General features: G+C 49.5%; 1 protein-coding gene and 1 pseudogene across 4 annotated transcripts in view; one reads left to right on the forward strand and one right to left on the reverse strand.

Moving 5' to 3' along the window:
* The window catches only part of CDH23 (cadherin related 23), a 366,095-nt gene that overhangs the window by 106,800 nt on the left and 238,031 nt on the right, over window positions 1–21,264 (forward strand). The window lies entirely within an intron of this gene.
* Window positions 19,637–19,815, reverse strand: LOC150010244 (U2 spliceosomal RNA; annotated as a pseudogene).

Here is a 21,264-nt window from a genome sequence, read left to right on the forward strand (position 1 = left end):
GGGGCAGGAGGAGTGACAGGGAGGGGGATGATGGAGCAGCTGTCCCTGACAGAGAGGTCAGTGGCCTGGAGAGAAACCCATTAGGCTGTTCTTATCTACCCTTGTGTTTCATTAGCAGTGCCTTCCGTGCAGTTCACACCTTCCCCTCTCCCTGTTGTCATCAGTGAGCACTCACTGTGCCTCCTGGGCAGGGGCTGCCGGTGGGTGATTTCTGTTTGCGAAACAAACAAGTCCAGAGGGGGGTCTGGTGTTTATTCTCTCCGAGTCATTGCACTTATAGCCTCCTAAGAGTTAGATGCCACATACACTGCATCCTCTTTGTTTGTTCATTCATTTATTCTTTCATTCAAGAAGTCATTCTTGAGGGCTTACTATGTGTCAGGTACTGTTTCCAGAGCTGGGGACTCGGCTGAACGAAACCGACAAAGTCCCCTCTGTTGGCAGCTTTCATCTAGTGGGGGTGATGAGCGAGCTAGCACACAAATCTCTGTCTATTGATGATATGGATCATGAAGAAAACAGCCAAGGGACTACAGCAGGCTTTGTGGCCAGAGAAGGCCTCCCTGAGGCTGTGTGGGGAGCCACTGTGAGGGAGTAAAGCCCACACTCTCTCAGGGGTGGCAGCTGTCCAGACAGCAGGCACAGTGGTTGCCAAGGTCGTCCCACACCCCTAGAGTGAGGGCACTGTGGGAGGGCATCTGGGGAGGTGTAGGCACCAGAGGGCAGCTCCAGAGCCGAAAAGCAGAGGGATCTGGAGTGTTGGATAACTGTGGTGGCCAGGCTGGCCTGTCTGAGGACCCCTGGTCCCGCAGCCTCATTTGTCCCTGGCCCGTTGGCCATGGTACTCTCAGATGCGGGGCAGGGAAATCCATTTTCCAGCTTATAGCCCCACTCTCACTCATCTCAAAGTCATCCCCCCTCCTCTTCCTCATTGCCATGCCTTCTCACAAATGACCCTTCCCCATGTTTGCTTCAGCCAACTGTAGCTTGGTCCAAAGTGCTTCCAAAGCTCCTCCACCTGCACAGCTTATGGAGACACAAGTGGGAGAAATGGAGGAACTTGTTCATGCAGAAAATATTTATCAAATGGCTGCTATGTACTAGGCCAAGGGGTACAATTATACTGAGGGTACTGTGGTAAGTAAGACAGGGATGTTAATGCAATGTGATGAAGGCAGGGGTCTCTGACAGCCCATAGGATGGCACCCACCCAGGTTCAGAAATTAGGGAAGGCTTCCTGGAGGAGGGGATAACAAAGTTGAGACTTAGGAGTTTGCCAATGTGACCCTTACACCTAGAACGCTGCTTGATACATATTAGGCGCTCACTAGTTGTTTGTTGGGTGTGTGAGCGAATGAGAAAGAATGATCCAGGCAGGAGAACAGCATGAGCGAAATCAACAGGCATAGATCCAGATTGGGGGGGGGGGGGGGGGGCTGGGAGCCAGCACACAGGTTCAGCATCCACCTCTCAGGCACTGAAGTACTCAGGTTCCCAAATGGCGTGCCCAGAGGGTACCTGTCAGCATACCTTCAGCACCTAGCAGAGTCTGGAACACAGAGGATGCTCAGTCTACGTTTATTGAATGAACAAAAGGGAGAAACTTTGGAAGCTGGCATTTCCCAACCATCTCACCAGATTGGAGAATGAGGGGAGTGTCAAGAGAGGGGCACCCACAATATTATTTATTCACCAATGATTTATTTAGTACCAGCCACATGCCGGGCCCTGGGGGGCACAGTGAGCAAAAGCTAACATGGCCCCTGCCCTTAAAGGCTTATAGTCTAGTTGGGGAACGGATGGTAATCAAAAAGCCACATAATTACATAGGGAGATTGGAGCCCCCAGGAAAATCTCAAGGGACTCTGAGGAAATATGGCCAAAGGTGTTACCCAGACTAGGGATCAAAGAAAGTTCTGGAGGAAATGGGTCTTGGTTGGGATATGAAGGCCAAGTGCGCATGAATCGGGGTGAAGATGAGAACAGAATTCTGGTGGATGGACCGCACGGGCAAAGGCCCAGGGGCAGAGAGTCGATGGGCAAAAGCCAGGGTAGCCAGTGAAGGACGGAGGCTGCAGAGCTGGACAGGGCCAGGCCACTCAGGGCCACTGAAGGGCTTCTCCGATATTTATCTTAAGGTCATCAGGAAGCACTAGGCAGTTTTTAGAGCACCGGGGACAGGGTTGTGACAAAACAATCAGATACATGTTTTAAAGTGTTTGTAGCAACTGCCTGGGGAGACCACATTGCAGGGGCCCAGTTAGGAGGCCACTGCAGTGGTCCAAGTGAGAGCTGGTGGTGCGCCTAGAGAGAGAGGAACAGAATGATGTTTGGGAGAAGAAATTGCAAGGAGGGATCCGGTTTCTGGCTTAGTAGCTGGATGCAGAGGGACTGGATTGCCATTCACAGAGCTGGGGATGCAGTCTCCAGGGGAGACTTAGAGTTCGTTCTGGGAGAGCTGACTTTGTAGCGTCTTTGCGACATTCATGTGGAGATCTCAAGTAGGCAGTGGCTTTCCCAGAACCCAGAAAGGCCTCCATGGAGGTTGGGGGTCCCTCAGCAGCTGCGGCCAGGGTTAAGAAGCAGCTTGGCCTGTCTGACTCCTGCTGGTGATAGGAGCCAGAAGAGAGGCCTGGTGGGGTGGGGTTGGTCAGAGGCCGGCCATCACACTCCAGCCTGCTTGGAGCCTGTCAGCTGCATGGTGACGAAGTGCATTTCTCCCCACTGGAATAGATCTGGGCTCAGCAGTTGGCCCTAAGTGCTTTTTGCCCTGACGTTTGGAAACGAGCACTGTGGGCAGCGGGAGGGGTGGGATGGGGAGGGAGCCCTGGGGACAGGAGCCACAGCCTGCTGGGGCCTGCTGCTTGCCTGAATAAATACATGTTTGCCCAACAGCCGCACGCCAGCCTCACATTACACACTGTTACCCCGGTGGGATGGGGTGGGGACTGTTGCAGGACAGAGAGGGGACAGTGTGTCTGTGGGTGGCGATGATTGCCTGGGGATTTGTGCTTCAAAGTCCAGTGGTCTCAGAGGACAGGAATCTCTCAAGGTCCAGGTAGGCTGGACAGGGTCTGACTGCTTCTTCCACCTTTCTTGTCTTCCTTCATTTAGCAAAGATCTTGGTGAGAGGCACCAAGTGTCCTCCAGGTAGGGTGTTAGGCAACAGGGAAGCATTGAGGTGGACTGGGAAGAGGCAATATAGAGCCCCTGACTTGGGGAACCAGAGGAAAATACAGTCTAATGTGCACTTGCAGCCTCCTCGTAGGTCTGGGGGATTTGATGCCAAGCCTGGCCAAGGAAGACACGTGTACAAACTCAGAGGCACCAAGAAGAAGAAAGTGGTACAGTGCCCAGGGAGGTACTTAGTGGCTGTCATTTCATCTTTTAGGGAAACAAGGGAACGATTTCTGTGTAATAAAGACTTCACTTAGGATCAGCGTCGAGCTGCCCCGTATTTGATTGCAAAGCCCGTCCCCGTGAAGCGGCCACTGCCTGCGCCACATCTGTGGGGTGTAGCCTAAGTTCAGTCAAAGCCTCTGAGACTTCTCCTTGGGGAACCTGCTCTGAGCCTGGCTAGGCCCCCTCTGTCTTGGCTCGGTGGAAGTGACAGCCTGCCTGCAATCACCATAATTGATAGCTTGTGAGGCAGAGACAGTAAATAATTGTTCCACAAGTTCAAGAGCGAGCGTAATTAGTACAGTTAACAATCTTGGGTGATTAATTGGTTCATTCAGTACCAGTGTGAATGGGGGAGAATGTGAGCAGGAGAGGGGGCTGGAGCCCCCCCACTATACCACACTGTGGGTTACAGCCCACTGCCAGTCAGCCAGGGCCTAGCCTCTGTAACAGCATCTGATAGACAGGTGGCATTAACTTCTGAGAGCTAGGACTCCTGGGGGCCGGGTGGAGGGTAGGTCATGGGTCAGGGACCAAAAGAGTTGGCCACATTAGCAAAGTCTCAAAGGTCGAAAGAACTGTATTTGGCTTCCGTTTATTCTACATGTTAGCTAGACGTCAGAAAGGCATTGTACTTGGAGCTAAGACTGGCTTCATGATACAGGTATGAGGGGAGGAAGCAAGTGATTCATGAAGTTCCAGATTCCCCAGGCTGGAGGGACCCTCGGAGGTCATTTACCCATTCATTCTCTTGGCTACTGAGCTGAACTGCTCTTGAGCATCCCTGTCAGAGGAGACTGGATCCTACTTTAAAGTCCTCCAGGGAAGGATGCCCTAAAACAGGGATTGCAAAAAGCATTCAAATCATGTGCCAAATTTAGTCCATTGGTAGAAGCTGCTTAGAGCGCTGGGCTGGGAGTCCTGAGACTGAGCCTGGGGAAGAGCTCTGTGATCGCTTAGCACTGTTGGCTCCGAGTGCAGAAAGGAGGAGAGGCAGCCTGTATGCCGAGGATTTGCAGATATAAAATCACCTGAGTCACCAGGCCAGCCTGACACTTGCCTCCCGTGTGTCTTCCTGAGCCTCGCTTATTGCCTTTTAGAAGCAAAACTGGTCCTGACCTCAACTTCTTGGAAATAAGAGGGTGTGAGAAACAACCAGGGTGATAGCTGTAGACGCATCTTGTTGAAGTCCCTTTTTTACCTTTGTGAGATTACGGCATGAACCTCTGAGCAGGGGCAGGTGGAGAGTCAGGACAGAACCGCCTGGTTTGGCCAGGCTAGATCTCGTTTCCACCAGGATACTAACCCATCCTGAGTGGGTGGCAGCTTCAACCTGGGAAGAGCTGGTGTATTGGGAGCTTTGGAGTAAGGCCAAGCTGTGTCCCAAGCTCAGTGCCTCCTCGTACAAGCTGTGGATAAATTTGCGCTCTCTAAACCCATTTCCTTCTCTTACCAATGGGATGAAGCCTCCAGGACCATGGTGAGGACTGAAATGGAGAAAATAGAAAAAACTTCTAGCACAGTGCTGGTCACTGGACATCTGAATTTTGTCCCCAAGGCCTTCTGAAGCTTGGGGTAAATCATGAAGACCAATCTGATGTGGAAAACCTCTCAGGAACAAATGGCCCACTTCCACTCCACAGCCCCTGTTCCTTCCATTTCTTCTCCCACCACCCTATCCTCAGGGACAGGCAGTGCACACTGAGGGGTGCTAGATTTGGGGGGCCAACCCCAATCACACTCCTGACATGGAGTCACTAAGCCTTGGGAAGGACTCTGGGGAGATAAATCCTCTGGGGGCTGAGGTGTGAGGAAGAAAGGGGGGAAAAGCAGATACAGAAAAGTCTAGAAGGGGCTTTCCCTTCCGATACCGCAGAGCCAGTCCACACCGGCTGCCTCCCCCCAGCCAAAAGGCAAAGATACACTCGCAGAAGAAAACATATACACATATTTGCAAGCTACAGTACAAACGAGCAGAAAACCTAATGATTCGTGATTATTATTTGAAGGGTCCCACTGTTACAGATTTATTTGTCATTTCTTGTAATAACACCGACGGTAATGAATTCATTTGTATTAATGTGAGTGTCACGCGGACTTCCGTTGAAATTCTGCATTAATTAATGTACCATTAAAACAAAGTGTCGCCCAATTAATATCAAACAGAGGTAAGGCTGCCAGGGTCCTCTTCATCTGGGTTTCATTTGTAATTCATGGTATCAGCACCCTGCTTAATGAAAGTCATTTGCAATTCCTACCCATGGTCTCTCCTACTTCCTGGGGGAAGGCCAGTGTGTCCTAGGAGCCACCAAGCCCTCCACTGGGCACCCTGGGCCCCAGAGCGGGAGGGATGGGAAGGACTCCGTTTCTTGGTGGAAACTGGTCTCCACATTCATAATTCCAAGAGGGGCTTAAGGAGACCCTTGGGACTTCCTAACTGGGTTGGTCATCAAACCATCCAGGAGGTGCATGGAGGCACTTGCTCTGGGTTCTGTTATGGAAGGGAGGATGCTTTGTTTCTTGGCCAAGTCTGGTCTTAACAGATGAGGCCATGGCTGCGCTGGGGCAACCTTCGAGCAGGGTGCATCTGGGATTCTGGGTCTCCAGTTTTCCTTGGGATCAGTCTGGTAGTCTTCTCATGGTCTTTGTGTACCAGAACGTCTGGATGTGTTTAAAGCCAGTGGTAGAGCCTGTGGGCCTTTGTTTACCAGGTAGAGCAGACCAAACAATTGGATAGCCCTCCCCATTCCATCCACAATCCCTCGGTGGGACCCTTCCCCAGACCTTTGGGAATAGGTGCTATATCTCACCACAGCCTCTAGAGCCCTCATGACCCCTCTCAGGGGACAGTTCTCAAGGACAACATAACAGGGCACCCTCCCTCCCCAGGCATGTTTCTTGGGTGACCAGATCTCCCTGAGCCATCCCCACCCAAGCAGGAGAATGTGAAGCTGCCATTACCTGGTAATAATGAGGTTTGTTTCAATGACGGCTGCTGCTGCCACCATTACTGTGGATCAGGCACTAGGCTTAGAGTTTCATAATCATTACTTCACCTAGTACCTACAAATGCAGGAGGCTGGTAGGCTTATCCCCATTTTACAGATGAGAAAACTGAGGCTCAAAGAGCTTCCATCCCTGTCCAAGGTCACACCAAAGTGGAAGAAAGGAGCAGGACAGGCATCGTGGATTGTTGCACTGATGTCCTTCCATCCTTTCAAGACCATTTGAGAGCTGGTGAGGCAGAGCCACGGGGGTGCAAGGCCTCTGGCTTCCTGGCACAAGGTGCCCTCTGTTCTTCTCAGAATGTTCTTCCTCAGCTCCTGACCCTGACTCGGGCTGTACGTACTCTGCAGTTCGAGTTCAGGGTGAGCACCTGCGGCCAGCAGTGGAGCACTTTCACTTGTGTCCTGTCCACACGAGAGTATTATATATCTCAGCAGAGAGCAAGACATTACAAAAGGGGAAAGGGAAAGAGGAATGCCTTTATCAATATTTGTTTCAGAACATGCTGCCTTTATATCTTCTGAGGACAGTCCCAAGCAAAGAGGCTGACTTTGTAGCAAGAGAGCCCTGGAGTAGATGTCAGGAAGGACTTACAGTCATACCCATTTAGAGCAGGAAGGGAATGTGGAGATAATGTCATTCAGCTCCCCCATCTGATAGATGAAGATCTAAAGGCCGAAGAGGTTTGTAACTTGTCCAGAATCACACGGAGGTCACATTAATCCAGGTCTTCTGTCCCCAGCCCCATGCTCCTACACTTTCCTACCATGCTGTGTGTTCAGGGAGTTACCTTCCATCCCTGTTAGGACAAAGGGGGGCATAGGTCAGGGAGTGAGCATGGAGGTGGGCGTCTGCCACCACCGACCATCTGTGTGGCCTCGGTCAAGTCCTCTCCACCGTCTGGGTCTCAGTGTTTCTCACCTACAGAACAGGGTGACTCAGTAGGGCATTGCTTCTCCACCCTGGCTGTATGTGAGATTTCCTCTGGGGACTTCAAAACCACAGAGGCTTAGTGGCCTCCGGCATTGCTTTTCTTTAAAAGCTCCCCAGATATCCTTATGTGCAGCCAGGAAAGGGAAGGAACACTGGGCTGGGTGATTTCTAAAGTCCTCTGTGGCCATGACAATTCTGGTCTCTACCTACTGATGCTAAAACCATTTCCCAAGGCCCCCTGGCCCAGTGAGTTCCTGCAGCTGTCCTCTCTCTGCCTGGGTCCTGGGCCCACCAAGCCCCCTCTCTCAGCCCTCACCAGCCCTCAGCTCCCCTGCAGCCAGGCGTGCAGCCTGTTAGCCCTTAAGCCTCCAGGCTCCAAGCGACAGGGTCCACTTACCACCTCGTGCCACCTAAAGGGCCGGCAGCAGTAGCCATGCGGATTGGGGATCTGGGAGGAAAAACCCATGCCAGGCCTAACCCACTACTCACGCCTGCCCAGCCCTCTGCTGTCTCCTTCATCCACCCCTTCAGAATGCGCACCCTGGCTGGGGACAAAGAGGCACACCAGTGGTTGGAGCCTGAGGGGCTGAGGAGGAGAGATGAGAAGTTGCATTGCTTGAGCTGTCTTCTTCAGAATCCATTTATTAGTCTTAGTTCTCCATAGATGTAAGGTCCGCCCTAAGGAGATTTGCATATTCATTTTGTTTAACATGATTCATCATCATGTGGGGGGGATGAATTTGGGGGTTGGGAGAAGGAGCCCCACTCATGAGCTGTGGAGCTGTGCACAGAGAGCTCAAGGCAGCTTTAGAGATGCTCAATACTCAGAGTGGGCACCAGTGGGACAGAGATGGCGGTACATGCCTCAAGGAGGGTTTCCCTGCCCAAACCGCCCTGGCCTCTTACCCAGGCCTTTTATCTCTGCTGAGAGAAGAGCAAGGACTCAGCCTTCGCAGGCATCCCCTCCCCTCCCCTTCCAGACCTCCCCACCAAAAGTGACATTTGCAAAGTACTTTACAGTTTCTAGACCCTTACATCCATTCCATGAGGTAATGCGATATGATAGCCCCTGAGATTTATTGAGCACCTGTTATGCCCTAAGCACATACCCCGTTCTTTCTCCTGTAAGCCTCACAATAGCCCCATTGAGGCAGGTTATCTTATTATGCCCATCTCACTCTAGGGAAACTGAGGCTGAGAGAGGCTGCTTAACTCCCCTAAAGTCACACAGCAAACAAGGGGTAGAGCTGAAGCTCACACTGCAAATTTTCTCAGGCCTTTGCTCCCCCAAAGTCCCCCTTCATAGTGTCTGTTTTCCTGCCCCTCAATAATCACTCGTAACTGCTCGTAACTATTTTTCTGTTGGAAGGATAAGAAATGGGCATGTGATCAGCACGGTCTCATATGGTGCTGCTCCATAAACACATTTGGGATGGATGGCTGCAAGAACTGACTCCTCCATTTCCAGCACCTTCCTGGTGATGCCAGACAACTGGAACCTTCTGAACCTGGAACCTCTGGATGGCTTAAGTCATTCTGTGGCAAGCCCCTTAAACATCATTGGTAGGATCTGGCACTAAGCCAGAATGACAGGATTCCTATTTCTCAAGGTCATTTTGGCCATCTCCCTGCCTCCTGGACACAGTACACTTTGCTCCCTTGTCACTGATAATAGTATAGCATTGTGGTTAAGAGGTTGGGCCCAGGAACAGCCTGCCTGGGTGCAAATCCCAGTGTTCTTGCTTCTTATCCCATGGCCTTGGACATCTGGAGAATGGGGGTAGTAATAGTGTTTGTTTCACAGGATGCCATGAGGATAGTACAAGATCTTGCATGGAAAGTGCTTAAAACAGGGCCCGACATATAGGAAGTGCTCAGTGGGTGTAAGTTATTACCCTTGATCCAGAAGTCTATTTCTTATTTGTAAAAAATTCGAAGAGACTTGGTGCATCTATTGGTTGCCACTTTCCAGAATCTATCAATTCTCAAGAACATGTCATGCATCAGCTGAACCCTATTTCTGGCCTGGACACAGTGGCCGTGTCCTGGAACCCAGATAACCGGATTCAGAGAGAACCCTTCTATAGGTCATACCATACCTTTTCCTAGTTTATTTTCTCTTAGAATATTCTGCCTCTGTAGAAGGTGGTGATTTTTGTTTTGGCATTTGAGTTTTTAAAGTGTGTTTCCACCGTCAACTCATTTTATCTCCCCTGCAGCTCTATGTGGAAGGCAGTGCAGGGATTGCTATACTCATGTCCTGGATGGGGAAACTGAGGCCCTAGACATTTATATTGATGCTTTGTAGCAACAGAGAAGGAAATCATGCAAATTGGTACTGAAGAGTCAGAATGTGACCCAGCATTTCAGGACAATTGTTCCTGGGTTTTTTTCTATCAGGCCAATGTGCATGGTGGATAATCACCACTGAGTGGATCCTTCCAGAAGCTGGTTTCCAAGTCCCTTCTGGGGGAAGGAGGGGGAGGCTCCCAGGAGCCAATGAGATTAACCTCTCAGGTAGGGGAAGGGTGGGAAGGGTAAGACTGAACAGCTGAGGTCCGGATTCATGCCTTCACTCAGGTTACTCCTCCCACGCTATACTGGGGGGAGTAGAAGCTGGGACTGCCTGATGTTGAAAGCATCCTGTCATCAGGACTGGGGTCAGCATGGTCACTGGGGCTGCTCCACCATCACTGCCCTTGCTGACCCTTCCTCTCTGCATGTTGTCTTCAAGCCAGCTGCTGGGCTGGTCTGCCATCTGTGCACTACCCATGATGCATAATGTCCTATGCTTCCTCATGTTCGCTCCCTCAGCTCTGGCAAGTCAGCAAGTGAGAGGGCAGAGACAGTGCCTGGAGGAGAGCAGGGGCTTGACAGCCCTGGAATGTGGATGCTAATGGGAAGTGGCACTGGGTTTGGGGGGAACTTGGAACTCTAGTGTCACTCGTTGTGCAGGAAGGTGGGGGTGCTGTAATGGGGAGAGGTGAGAAAAATTGCCTGGGATCTCATTCCCCAGATAAGAAGGAGCTGGGCCATTTCATATGTGGGTATCACACCTGGCTTTAAACATCAAGCTTCTGAGAAGAAGGAAGAGAGTCCCCAGATGTAACTTCAGTGAGGCTCCTCCCAACCCTGCATGCCTAGTGTCACCTGTGTAAATGCCAGAGCCCATGTGTGGGGCAGAGAGAGGGCATCTCAACCCGAGCCTGGACATGTGTGCCTAGAAACCTGGAGGGCCAACAGACTCTTCCAGGGAGGGAGGGAGGGTCAGTTCCTTATGCTGGGTGATGACACCTGCTCTCCCGGGGAAATAACAGAAGAAATTCAGTGGAGAAGACAGAAGCACCATGAGCAAAGGCCTAGAGGTGGACTCACACACTGGGGGGCTGCTGTGTAGGATAGTACGACAGAAGCAGAGGTCTCAGTGCAGCAAAAAGGAAAGATGAGTTTGCAGAGAAAAGCTTTGATTAGACTATAGTGATATTCAAGGTCCAGGAGACTTGGCCTTAGAGGTAAAAGAGGAGCCAGTGACAAGTGTTTGAGAAGAAAAATACAAAGGGAGATCAGTACTTTAGGGCAGTGACTTTTTGGGTTCAATGACCAGGTCGGGGCTAAAAGAGGGAGGCCACTTCAGTGGTCCAGCTCTGGAGACACATTTTTTTCAATTTTTGTATTAATTTTTATCAAAGTCAAAAATGCATGAGCTTAAAAGTCAAATAGTAAAGCGAGGCTTATAATAAAAACAGGAGTGTTCTGCCTCATCCTTTCCCATTTCTGATTCCCACCCTGAGGTAATCTTGTTCAACTTCTGTTACCTTTTTATTTCCAAATCACACACTTATAAACTTTTCAGTTTGGGACATTATCTACTGACTTGCAGCTATGAAGGATGAGAATTGCACTTGAACACTACCCTCTATCTCACATTTGCTACACACATACACAAACACGTAAACATACACAAATCACTCTTAAAGTGTTCACCCATTCTCCCACCATAATTATATCCCTCCTTTTAGCTCAAAAAGCATCTAGTGTATGTGTCTTTAGGATTATGTAAATATTCACAGCTGAGCCACATATTGTACTGCAATTATATTTTCATTTTTTTTGTTTTCTCTAGAATTAATAATTTTCTTTGTTTGCTTAGTGTTTTATGAACCTATCACTTATTCATTCCCAAATATTCTCACATAATTAAATACCTCCTCTCAGTATATTAAAAGTATATTGATTTTTAAACTCAGTTCATGTTTTTCTTAGCAACATTCGCCCTGGAACATCCATTTTTCTTCTCCAATCTGAACGTGCTGTACTCTGACTTGCTTGCTGTTCTGGGGGCTGAATGGCTAAAGAGGCCTGATGTGGGTGGGCATGGGGGAGAAAGAGGAAATCACCCTGAGAGTTACTTTATCACCTATAGTAGATTCCCTTTTACATGGAACCCATATTTTCCTCTTTCTTAGTTTGCACCCTCATTTTAGTGGAATATACCCTTCAGTAATTTCCTGAAAAAGGATTAATTCAATTTTTTAAACTCTTTTTAAAAATGTGTTTATTCTATGCTTATATTTGTTGATAGTTTGGCTGGGTATAGAATTCTAGAATGAAAATAGTTTTCCTCATAATGTGAAGTAATTTTTCTATTGTGTTCTTACCTGTAATGTAACTATTAAGAGCTTTGATGCCATTTTGATTCCTTATCCTTTGAATGTAGTCTTTTGTGTTCTCTCTAAGAATCTCTAGAATTTTTTTTTTTAAGTACTTAGTGTTTTGAAACATCATAGTTTTACACTGTGGGTCTCTCTTCTGAGCAAATAGTGGTCTCTTGATCTGGAAACATGTCCTTCAGATCTGGGAGATTTTCTTACCTTACCTTTCTTCTTGGCTAATTCCCTCCCTTTATTTACTCTGTTTCCTCTCTGGAATTGCTGTTAGTTGGTTGTCAGATTTCCTGAACTGTTTCTCTAATTTTCTTACTCTCCCCCACCCCTTTTCCACCTCTTTGAGTTTTGTCCTACTTTTGAAGAAATTTATTTAATTTTATCTTCCAACTCTTCTGTTGAGTCATACATTTCTGATAGCTCTTTGTTTTCTCTTGGAATGTTCTTATTTCAAAGGTGCTATGTCTTATCTCTCTAAAGATGTTAAAGATACTTATTGTGGTTATTCCTTTTTACTATCTGCCCCCCTCACCCTCTGCTGCCACCCTACCACTTATCTTTCACACTAGAGGCTCTTCTCAAGCGTTTCATGACCCTTAGTTGTCTGTTCATATTTAAGAATGAGTCTACATTTGGTTGCCTGGAAGCTTGCTGTGTATGTTAGGGCAGGGTAGGGGCTGCTTGTTAACCAGTGGGCTTCACTGTGGGGTGATTAGGTAAGGAACTAGCTATTTCTTTGTGGGAATTCCAACACATTAATAGTTGTGTTTTCTCTTGGGGTAGTTTTCCTGTCCCCTGCCTGGCTAAAGAGGACTGATCGGGGATAGGAGTGAAAGAGAGATGCAGATTTTCACTTAACCTCCCTGTTTTCTGTGCCTTGTGCAGCTTCCGTCTGAGTCCAGAGTCTAATTAACTCATCCCCTCCAAAGAGTAAATGTCCTGTCTTCTGCCAGAGTTGGGGAAGGCATCTGGGAGTCTAACCACTCTTCTTAAAGATTTGCAGCCAGTCTTCAGTTTCAGCCTCACCTGGTGTCACCAGTTCCCAAGCTTTTCTGGGGTTTTGAGACACCACCCTATTGGCTTTCCTCTCTTTCCTAAGGCCATTTTCAGTTCCATCTGTTTTATTTCCAGGATTTTGTTGACATTTCTAATCTGCTGTCTTCTTTTCTCCTATTCTTTTTTCCCTTGCATATTTATGCATTTTTAATTCCCATATTATCATCTGGTGTCATCTGGTGAGGGGTTGGGACAAAAACTGAAGTAAATGAATGTGTTCAATCTGCCATGTTTAACAGGAAGTCCTGACTGTGTTAAAACATTCATTGAATACCTTCTATGTGCAAATGACAGTGCTAGGATTAGATAGGTGGCCAAGGTAAATGGCAAAGAAAAAAGAATGACTTGGGGAATATTGAAGGAAGAATTGACAAGTCCTGGTGACTGATGAAGAGTGGGAGGCTAGGAGAGAGAGCAGGTCCAAGATCACTCCATCAGGTGAGGACACTGGCAGACATCAGGAAGTCATGAGGGGCATTAGGTAAGCGCTTTGATGTATGTCTTCCTGGGATCCAGAATGGGCAGGACACAGCTGGAGGCTGAGACTGAGGAGGGGCTCAGGATTAGGAGAGCGCTGAGCTGGCTCTAAGGAGATATGGAAAGCTGGGGAGGCCAGCCCAACTCACAGAAGATGCTCAAGCTGTGTCAGGGCCTCAGAACCCAGCCCTTGGGGGCTTCTTCTGCCCACAGAGCTGGCACCTCTACTTGGCTGCCTGCCTTGGCTCTCAGAGAAGACCCAACACCATTTATAGTCCAGCACACATCATCCAAGAGACAGCAGACTCTGGTCAAAACAAGGGATATCACAATATGATCTCTTCCTGACTTCCGCAGAGAGGTGCTGGAGTGTGTCCATTTGTGCACACATGTCTGTACTCTCTCCTCTATCGAAATAGGGCACCTGAGACATCCATCAAGGCCCCGTGGCCACCGGCCTCTCCTGGTTCTTCTCCCTGTACTGTTTCTCTCTTTAGCCCCTGCTCTCAGCTGGTGCGCACACACGTCTTAACGCCTAGTTAAGAAAGAAAGAAAGCCCGCACCTCCATAGACTCCACTCCCCACCCTCCCATCCCCATGAGCTAGAATTCCACAACCCTTCCTCGGGTGGAGGTGACCCTCTCCCCAGGGATCCCATTAGGCCCCCGCCTCCAGAGTCACCAGTGAAGATGTGTGGGCTTTGGCACTGAGCAGAAACCAAAGGCCTCTCTCCCTTTGCCTCGGGCTCCCCTTGTCAGAAAAGCCTTTCCCTCTGACTTTAATTCTTCATGTCACAGTGGGAGGGGATTTCCTTTTCCCCAGTGACAATGTGCAAATTTTGAGATACCTCTTCTTGCTGAAATTTTTTTTTTTTTTTTAGTTAAAGCTCTCCATTAACCATTTCTTGTCTAATCCAGGCAACCTAAAGGCCCTAGCCCTTCCATAGAGGCAAATAAATGAATCAGCCCCTCTTCAGCAGCGACCCTAAGCCCACTCCCACCTTCATCTCTGGGGTCCCTGAGGTCTGGGGAAACAGAGATAAGCTGAATCTGAATCCTGATTCCACCACTTACAAACTGTATGACTTCGGACAGGTTACTTAATTTCTCCCCTCCCCAACCCTCCTCGGAACCAGAAGCCCAGGCTCTGAGCAGCAAAAATTTGTTCCAGGAGGGTCTGTTCCTGGCTTAGATCCACAGAGGTGCCCACACCCTGTCAGAACTCTATCTGTCAGGAATTTATTACTATGCATTTTATAACAGGCTTTATAATAAGATATTAAAGACTGTGGCGGCCTCTAGCAAGCATTCCATAAATATTAATAATGCCTTCAGAGATGCCACCTGTGGTGGAAATGGTGGGGCTTGTTGCTGAGGCTTAGTCGAGAGCACAGAATACATCTAATGGGGGTACGCCTTGGAAAGGGTAAGCTGCATTTTTTTCTTTCTCCTGTCTTCCTTTCTCTTGCCATGTCTTTGCCTCTGTGATCTTTTTTTCCCTTTAACTTAGTCACTTTCTCCTCAACTTTCCTTCTGCCTCTTTTCTCTTACAGACTCTCTCGCCCTCATTCCCATTTCCCCTTTGCCCCGCATTTCTGCCCCTTTCACCACCCGATCCTATTTTTCTTTGCCCACTGTCTCCTTCCCTCCCCTCTCACCTTCCTCTCCCCTCGCCCTTTCTTTCCACTCTCTCCATCTCAGTTTTCCCTGCCCTCACTCTTTGCCTCTCTTTCTGGCCCTCTTTCTTCCTCGGTGCATGGCGTGGACCCCCACATGTTCCAGTCAGTGCCCCGAGCCCCCTTTGTAGAAGCCTAGAGTGTAATGTAACTCACACTGCATGTGAGAAGTGAGCTATTTATCATTATTATTAACGAACAAGATCCCTTGCACGGCAGAACTTTCCCAGAGTCTATTCCCTTGTCACCCCAGGAGTAGCGAAAAGATTTATTTGTCTGTGAATTGCACAGGGTGGCCCATTTACAGCAGGTCCATCAAAAATGACATGGAACTTAAATGGGAACTGGGAGAGGCAGGGGCCTGCCCTGTCTGCCACCTGCCTGCAGTGGGCCCCTTGCTGAGGGTGACGACTGGGCAGGTGTAAGGGCTTTGCAGGGGGTCATGCCTGAACACACTCCCTGGCTCCCAGGAGGCCTGAGTGGTTCATTTTGGGAGATTTCCATAGAAGTGACCCATAAGCCATGAGGGAGTGGGCAGGTCTGGGCAGTGGGTGCTATGGGGAAGGAGCACAGGAAGCAGAGCTGGGGCAGAGCAGTGGGCCCAGAAGCCTGCCTCAGAAGCAGGAGTAATCTCACCCCATGGGGCCTTTCTTCCAAAGACCAGCTGCTTCTTTCCAACAAGAAGGTGGGCCCAGAGCCAATTTCCATGATGAATATGTAGAAAGAAGTTGCCCTAGAATGGGGGAGCCCTCCCCCCAGCTGAAATGTGCCTTTGGCCCTGCCTCCATGGCCCAGGCCCACCCTGGTGATGGTTTTGTAGACCCAGAACCCCAAGCCCAGACACCATAAGGGTAGGCACCTTCTCCCTGGTCTTCTTGTCTCCAGGTTAGCAGAGATTGGCTCTGTGGGACATCTCTCCTCCAGGCCTGTCATGGCTGTGACATGCCCATGATGAAGCTGTCCCCTGCCTACCCCTGCCACCCCCAGATGCATACTGATCATTTTTTTAAACATTTTATTTTTAGAGAGAGGGGAAGGGAGGCAGGGAGAGGGAGAGAAACATTGATCGTTGCCTCTTGCACAACTCCAACCGGGGACCTGGCCCCACAATCCAGGCATGTGCTCTGATGGGGAATTGAACCAGTGACCCTTTGGTTTACTGGACAACACTCAACCCACTGAGCCACACCAGTAAGGGCTGCATGCTTATCATTGCAGTGACCTGAGTGGATATGCATATTAATAAGAGAAACGCTTAAGAAGAAGAAGCCAGCATTCATTCATCCAGGCCACTTTATTCTTCTCCGCATTATTACCTCCTAGGCCCTCAACAGTCTAGGCTCAGTGGCCAGGAGCTTTGCTTTCTGTGGCCTAGCGTGGGCACTAAAGGGCCAGAATCTCAACAGGTGAAGATAAGGAAGAGCCTGGGGCAGGGCTATGGCAATGAGGAGGCCTTGCTTGTGGCTGAATGCATTCTGGGGGGGCCAGGGGATGTGAGCAAAGGACGTACCCACACAGGAAGGACAGAGAGATCAGGTTTCAACACCACAGCCAGGGACAGGAAATGAGGTCCAAGCAGGGCCTGTGAAGACCAGGTCAGGGGCGCTCCCCGAGCCCTTTGTCTCAGTTTTTCTCCCTCATTATGCTTCGTTCTTCCCAAGATGGGCTTCCTGCGCTACCCATGGCTTTTCTGCCATTCTGTAACCTGTGGCTTCTGTGTATTGTCAACCTGTCATGGTGCCCACACAAGCCCTAGCCAGATAGCAAGAACCTTCTTTTCCAGGTTCCCACAGGAAATTGATTTAAATTCCAGCGCCCCATCTGATTAAACTATTAGTCAGGTGGTCACACTGGGCCAATCAGATGTGGCCTGAATCTGAAGTCACTTGGTACAAACATGGCCACCTAGATCCATCCCTTTGAGCAGAGAGAGTTGTAGGTATAAAGAACATCTTTACTTGGAAGAAGGGTGAGTGGAGAGGCAGGGGTTGGCCTCTCTGGGTGGGGTGACAGAAACACTACATATGAGTCAAAGCACCTGATTTCCAGTCACAGCTCTGCTATTAGCCACCTGTCAGACCTAGAGCAAGGCACAAACCCTCACTTTTCCCATCTGTAAAATGGGATGGCTGGACTGGCTAATTCCTTCTAGTTCCTACTTTTAAGTCTTTCCTGAGTGGTGCATGGTCAGGCCTGGCTGCTGTGTTCAGGAGATTTCTTGCCCTCCAGCCCCGCCCCTGGCTTTTGTATCAGACCCCACCCCTTCTGGAACAAACCCACATTGGAGGGTCTCCAGAGGTTCTCCCACCTTGACCCTGTCAACATCAACTGTGAACCAGTCAACTGAGATGTTCTCTTTCTGAATTAAAAAATGCCCACTTGTCTAAGTTCATGGCAAAGAGATAAACTGTTTACACTGTTTCTAATAGCTCCCCCTTTAAATAGGGCTCATCTCAGGCTGCCTGTGATGGTATTTTATTACTCTAATAATAATTGCAACAACCACTTACTGAATATTGCTCAATATTGCTGTGTGCCGGGATCGGGAGAAGCTTCCCCCCAACACACACCTTATCTTATGTAATCTTTCTCACAACCCTAGGAAGTAGGTACTATTATCAGCTCCATCTTCACATTTTCCTTTCCATGAGGAAACTGAGGCCAAAAGAGTGAGTTTAACAGCATATGTCTGACGTCTCAAACCAATGAGTGGAAAGGCTGGGACCCAAACTTGGAGTCCATGCTCTGAGCCACCAAGTGTTACTGCCTACAGTATACTTGGAAAGCCAGATGTACCTGGCGCCACAGAGGAAATCTGCTTGCGTAGACCTGTGAGCACATCTGCACATTTCTATGGAACAGCAGCTGGGTGCTCAGAGGAGCCCCCGGTGTAAGCGCTGATTGATGACTGTCCCCTCACACCTCATTTCCCTGTGCCCAGGACCTGAAATTCGGGGAGTCAGCATTCTCTTCTCTCCAATGCCTTGTCCCTTCTGAGAATATGAATGAATGGCTCTTTGCCAGGCCTATTTAAACCTTTTCTAAGTTATGCAGAAATTAAATGGGTTTCTGCTGCAGGGCATGAAACATAAAAGCCAAGAAGGTCAGACACGGACCATCCCTTCTTTTTTTCCATTTCCTCTGTCTTCTTGGATCTTGCTCTTAAATCTTCTGATCAGCTGCTCAGAGAGCCTTCTCAGAGACCATGCGGTATGGATGAGTGAAATATCCTCTCCTCCCCAAGGCAGAGGCTGGAGCACTGGGCACTGGCTCCATGAGGGGCGTGTCTGAGATGCTGTACAGCCAGAGCATGATCATCCCTTGTGTGGCAGGAACCACAAGCCCCAATGGAGTGTTTTGTTCTGGAGCATGGAGCCGACTCTGGCACCCACGTGTCATGTGCATGTTGGACCTGAGGGGCAGGGGGGAAGAGAGAGAACTGTAGGTTAGCTGAGAACATCCTAAAGCTCTCCTAAGACCAGCGCCACCGTTGTGGCATGTGGGGGCAGAGGCTGGCCTCACTGAGCCCAGCACTAGGGTAGTTCGGTCCTGGGCTTTGCACATTGTGGCTCTGGGATGTATCTGCATGTCCTTGTATCCATCAGGGTCCCCCGGGAGACAGTTCATCTCAGTAGTTCCAATAAAGGCATTTCAGTGAACAGATAGTAGCTGGGTACTCTGAGGAGGGGTGGGCATGGCTAAAGGGCATTAAGAGATGCTGAGGTGTCAGAGACTAGCAGCAGTGGGAAACTCTTACTACCCAGGGCTGAAGGGGGAAGGAAAGGGGATAGTGCAGCCAGAGGCCACCAAAAGCTGGGGCCAGGGAGGAGGGGCTGCTGGGCTGGAACTGGGGGGAGTAGGGACATAACACCCTAAACTGTTTCTCTTCCCGACACCTCCCCAAACTCAGCTCTTACTAGCACCTCCCCTTGTCAGAAGCCAGCCAGCAAAGGAATGCAAGGTCACCCTAGGCTGGGTAAATGGATGGGGAGGTGGAGGCAGAGCAGGGTACCTAGTGGATCTGGGGAGATGGTGCGGACAAGGAATTCCCAGCACAGTATCATTAACATTCGTAGCGCTTCTAGACACCACACTGCCCTGCCCTTGAAGGTGTTCTGTCAGCAGTCCTCTAGAAGGTATTCAGACAGTGAAGTCACAACTGCCATCTTTGAAGCACTAGTTATGTATTAGGAAGTTTGCACTCATGACTTCCTGTATTCTTCATATGAGATATTATTCACTTCATTGTGCAGAGATGAGACTAAGGGTCAGTGAGATTAAGTAATTAGCCCAAAGACTATACACAGCAAGGCTGGGGTTCCAACCGAGGCTGTCCACCCTGGAAATCCTAGCACTTGTCCACTCTGCCTCCTTGCACACTTGATGCTCTTGGGGGGGGGGGGTTGAGGGTAGGGAAGAGCGTCTGTTTTCTAAGCCACAGAGTTGGGGAGGGCAGCCCTACTAAAGGAAAAGCAGTTTCAGAAACACAAAGGTGTGAGGGAGCCTGCTGGTTTGAGAAGTACAAATAGCTCTACCTGCCAGGAAATATTAAACTGATAAGGACAGATACTACACATGACCTTAGCTAAAAAGCCAAGAAGCCATAACTGCCAGGAAATAAAGTGTGAAGGAGGAGACAGGGCCAGACCATGAGGGCCTGCATGTTGTGGAGGAGAGGGGCCTCTCCTGTCTGCCTCCTCAGTGCTGGGTAGAGAAGGACCAGTTCTACATTGAGCCTGTTACTTGCCTAGTGATGGAGAGTCTTCACACTCAGAAGCAATGGCAGCTCCATGGCTTTTTTCCCCTGGGGTCCCTCTCCAGCCTGACTAGGGACCTTACTAAGGACACCCCTCCTCAAGCAGATAGTCCCAGAGAAGGGCTGTTTGCTTGCCCAAGCCTGGTCCCTCAAGGCAGTGATACAGGGCCCTGATCGTGGGCAGCAGCACAGAGAGGGGGCAGCAATGTGGATGCCCTTCTTGAAAAGAGCCCTGCAGGTATCGGAAGGGACCCAGTCATTGTCCCAGTGTAAAAAGAGCACAGAGGACCAGAAATATTGTGTCTCTGCCCTCAGGGAGCTTACAGGCCGGTTCCACACTCCTGGCTAGAAGGCACCACCCATGCTGGCAGCTGACCTTAGCATCACACAGAAGAGCTAGGGGAACGACAGCTGTCGATATTTTAGAGAAATGTTGAGTATAGAGCTTGAGATCCTGGGCTAGATCTGAATTCAGGGCCTTCTACCACTGCCTGGCTCTTGTGGTTTGGGCAAGTTGCTTAACCTCTCTGAACCTCAGCTTCATTTTCAAAAACAGGACAATAGCTACCACCTAGAAAGTTACTTGTCACAGAGCCGACAGATGCAGCCCCCAACACAGGACCTGGCACATAACAATCAGTCAAAGGGAGCAGAGATTTCTACCTTCTGTGTCTGTGAAGGGCCTCATTAGATTGCCTGTGCTCAGATGTGTCCAGAGCTCACTAAATTATGAACAAATTAACTCATCCAACAGTTAGCAAGCACAGCTTACCAACCAGGCATCGTGGCGGGCGCTGCAGTGATGAAAGCTGACAGCTGGGCAGGGGATGCAAACAGATACTCAAAATATAATGTGCTGCGTGCTGTCAGAGATCCCTTCATGTCTTCATAAGGGATATTTATTGCCCAGCACTGTACTAGGCAAGGCAGATAGAACCCCTGGCTTCTGTGGAGCACACGGCTATGAGGGAAAACAGGTGCTGACCATTGAATTATAGAAGTGTCAGGGACAAAGAATTCCAGGGTGCTGTGGGACCCTGAATATAAACAGTGACATGGATGGGGGCCTATTGGGGGCTGCCCTGCCTGAGGGGTCTAAAAGGTCTCCATGAGGAATTTGCATTTAACCAGAGACCCCAAGTCAGAAAGGGGCAGGGGTCTATGGCAGAAGAAATCACAGAAGATTCCCAGGATGTGGTGACATTTGAGCAGGACTTATGGGCCCCTCTGATAGCAGGCTGCCATGGCCCAGGGATGGTATATGTGTGCCCCACCCCAGGGCAAGCCAGGTAACCTCT

This window comes from Furipterus horrens, unplaced genomic scaffold (genome assembly GCF_987537825.1).
Source record: "Furipterus horrens unplaced genomic scaffold, mFurHor1.1.pri manual_scaffold_5, whole genome shotgun sequence".
Classification (NCBI taxonomy): domain Eukaryota; kingdom Metazoa; phylum Chordata; class Mammalia; order Chiroptera; family Furipteridae; genus Furipterus; species Furipterus horrens.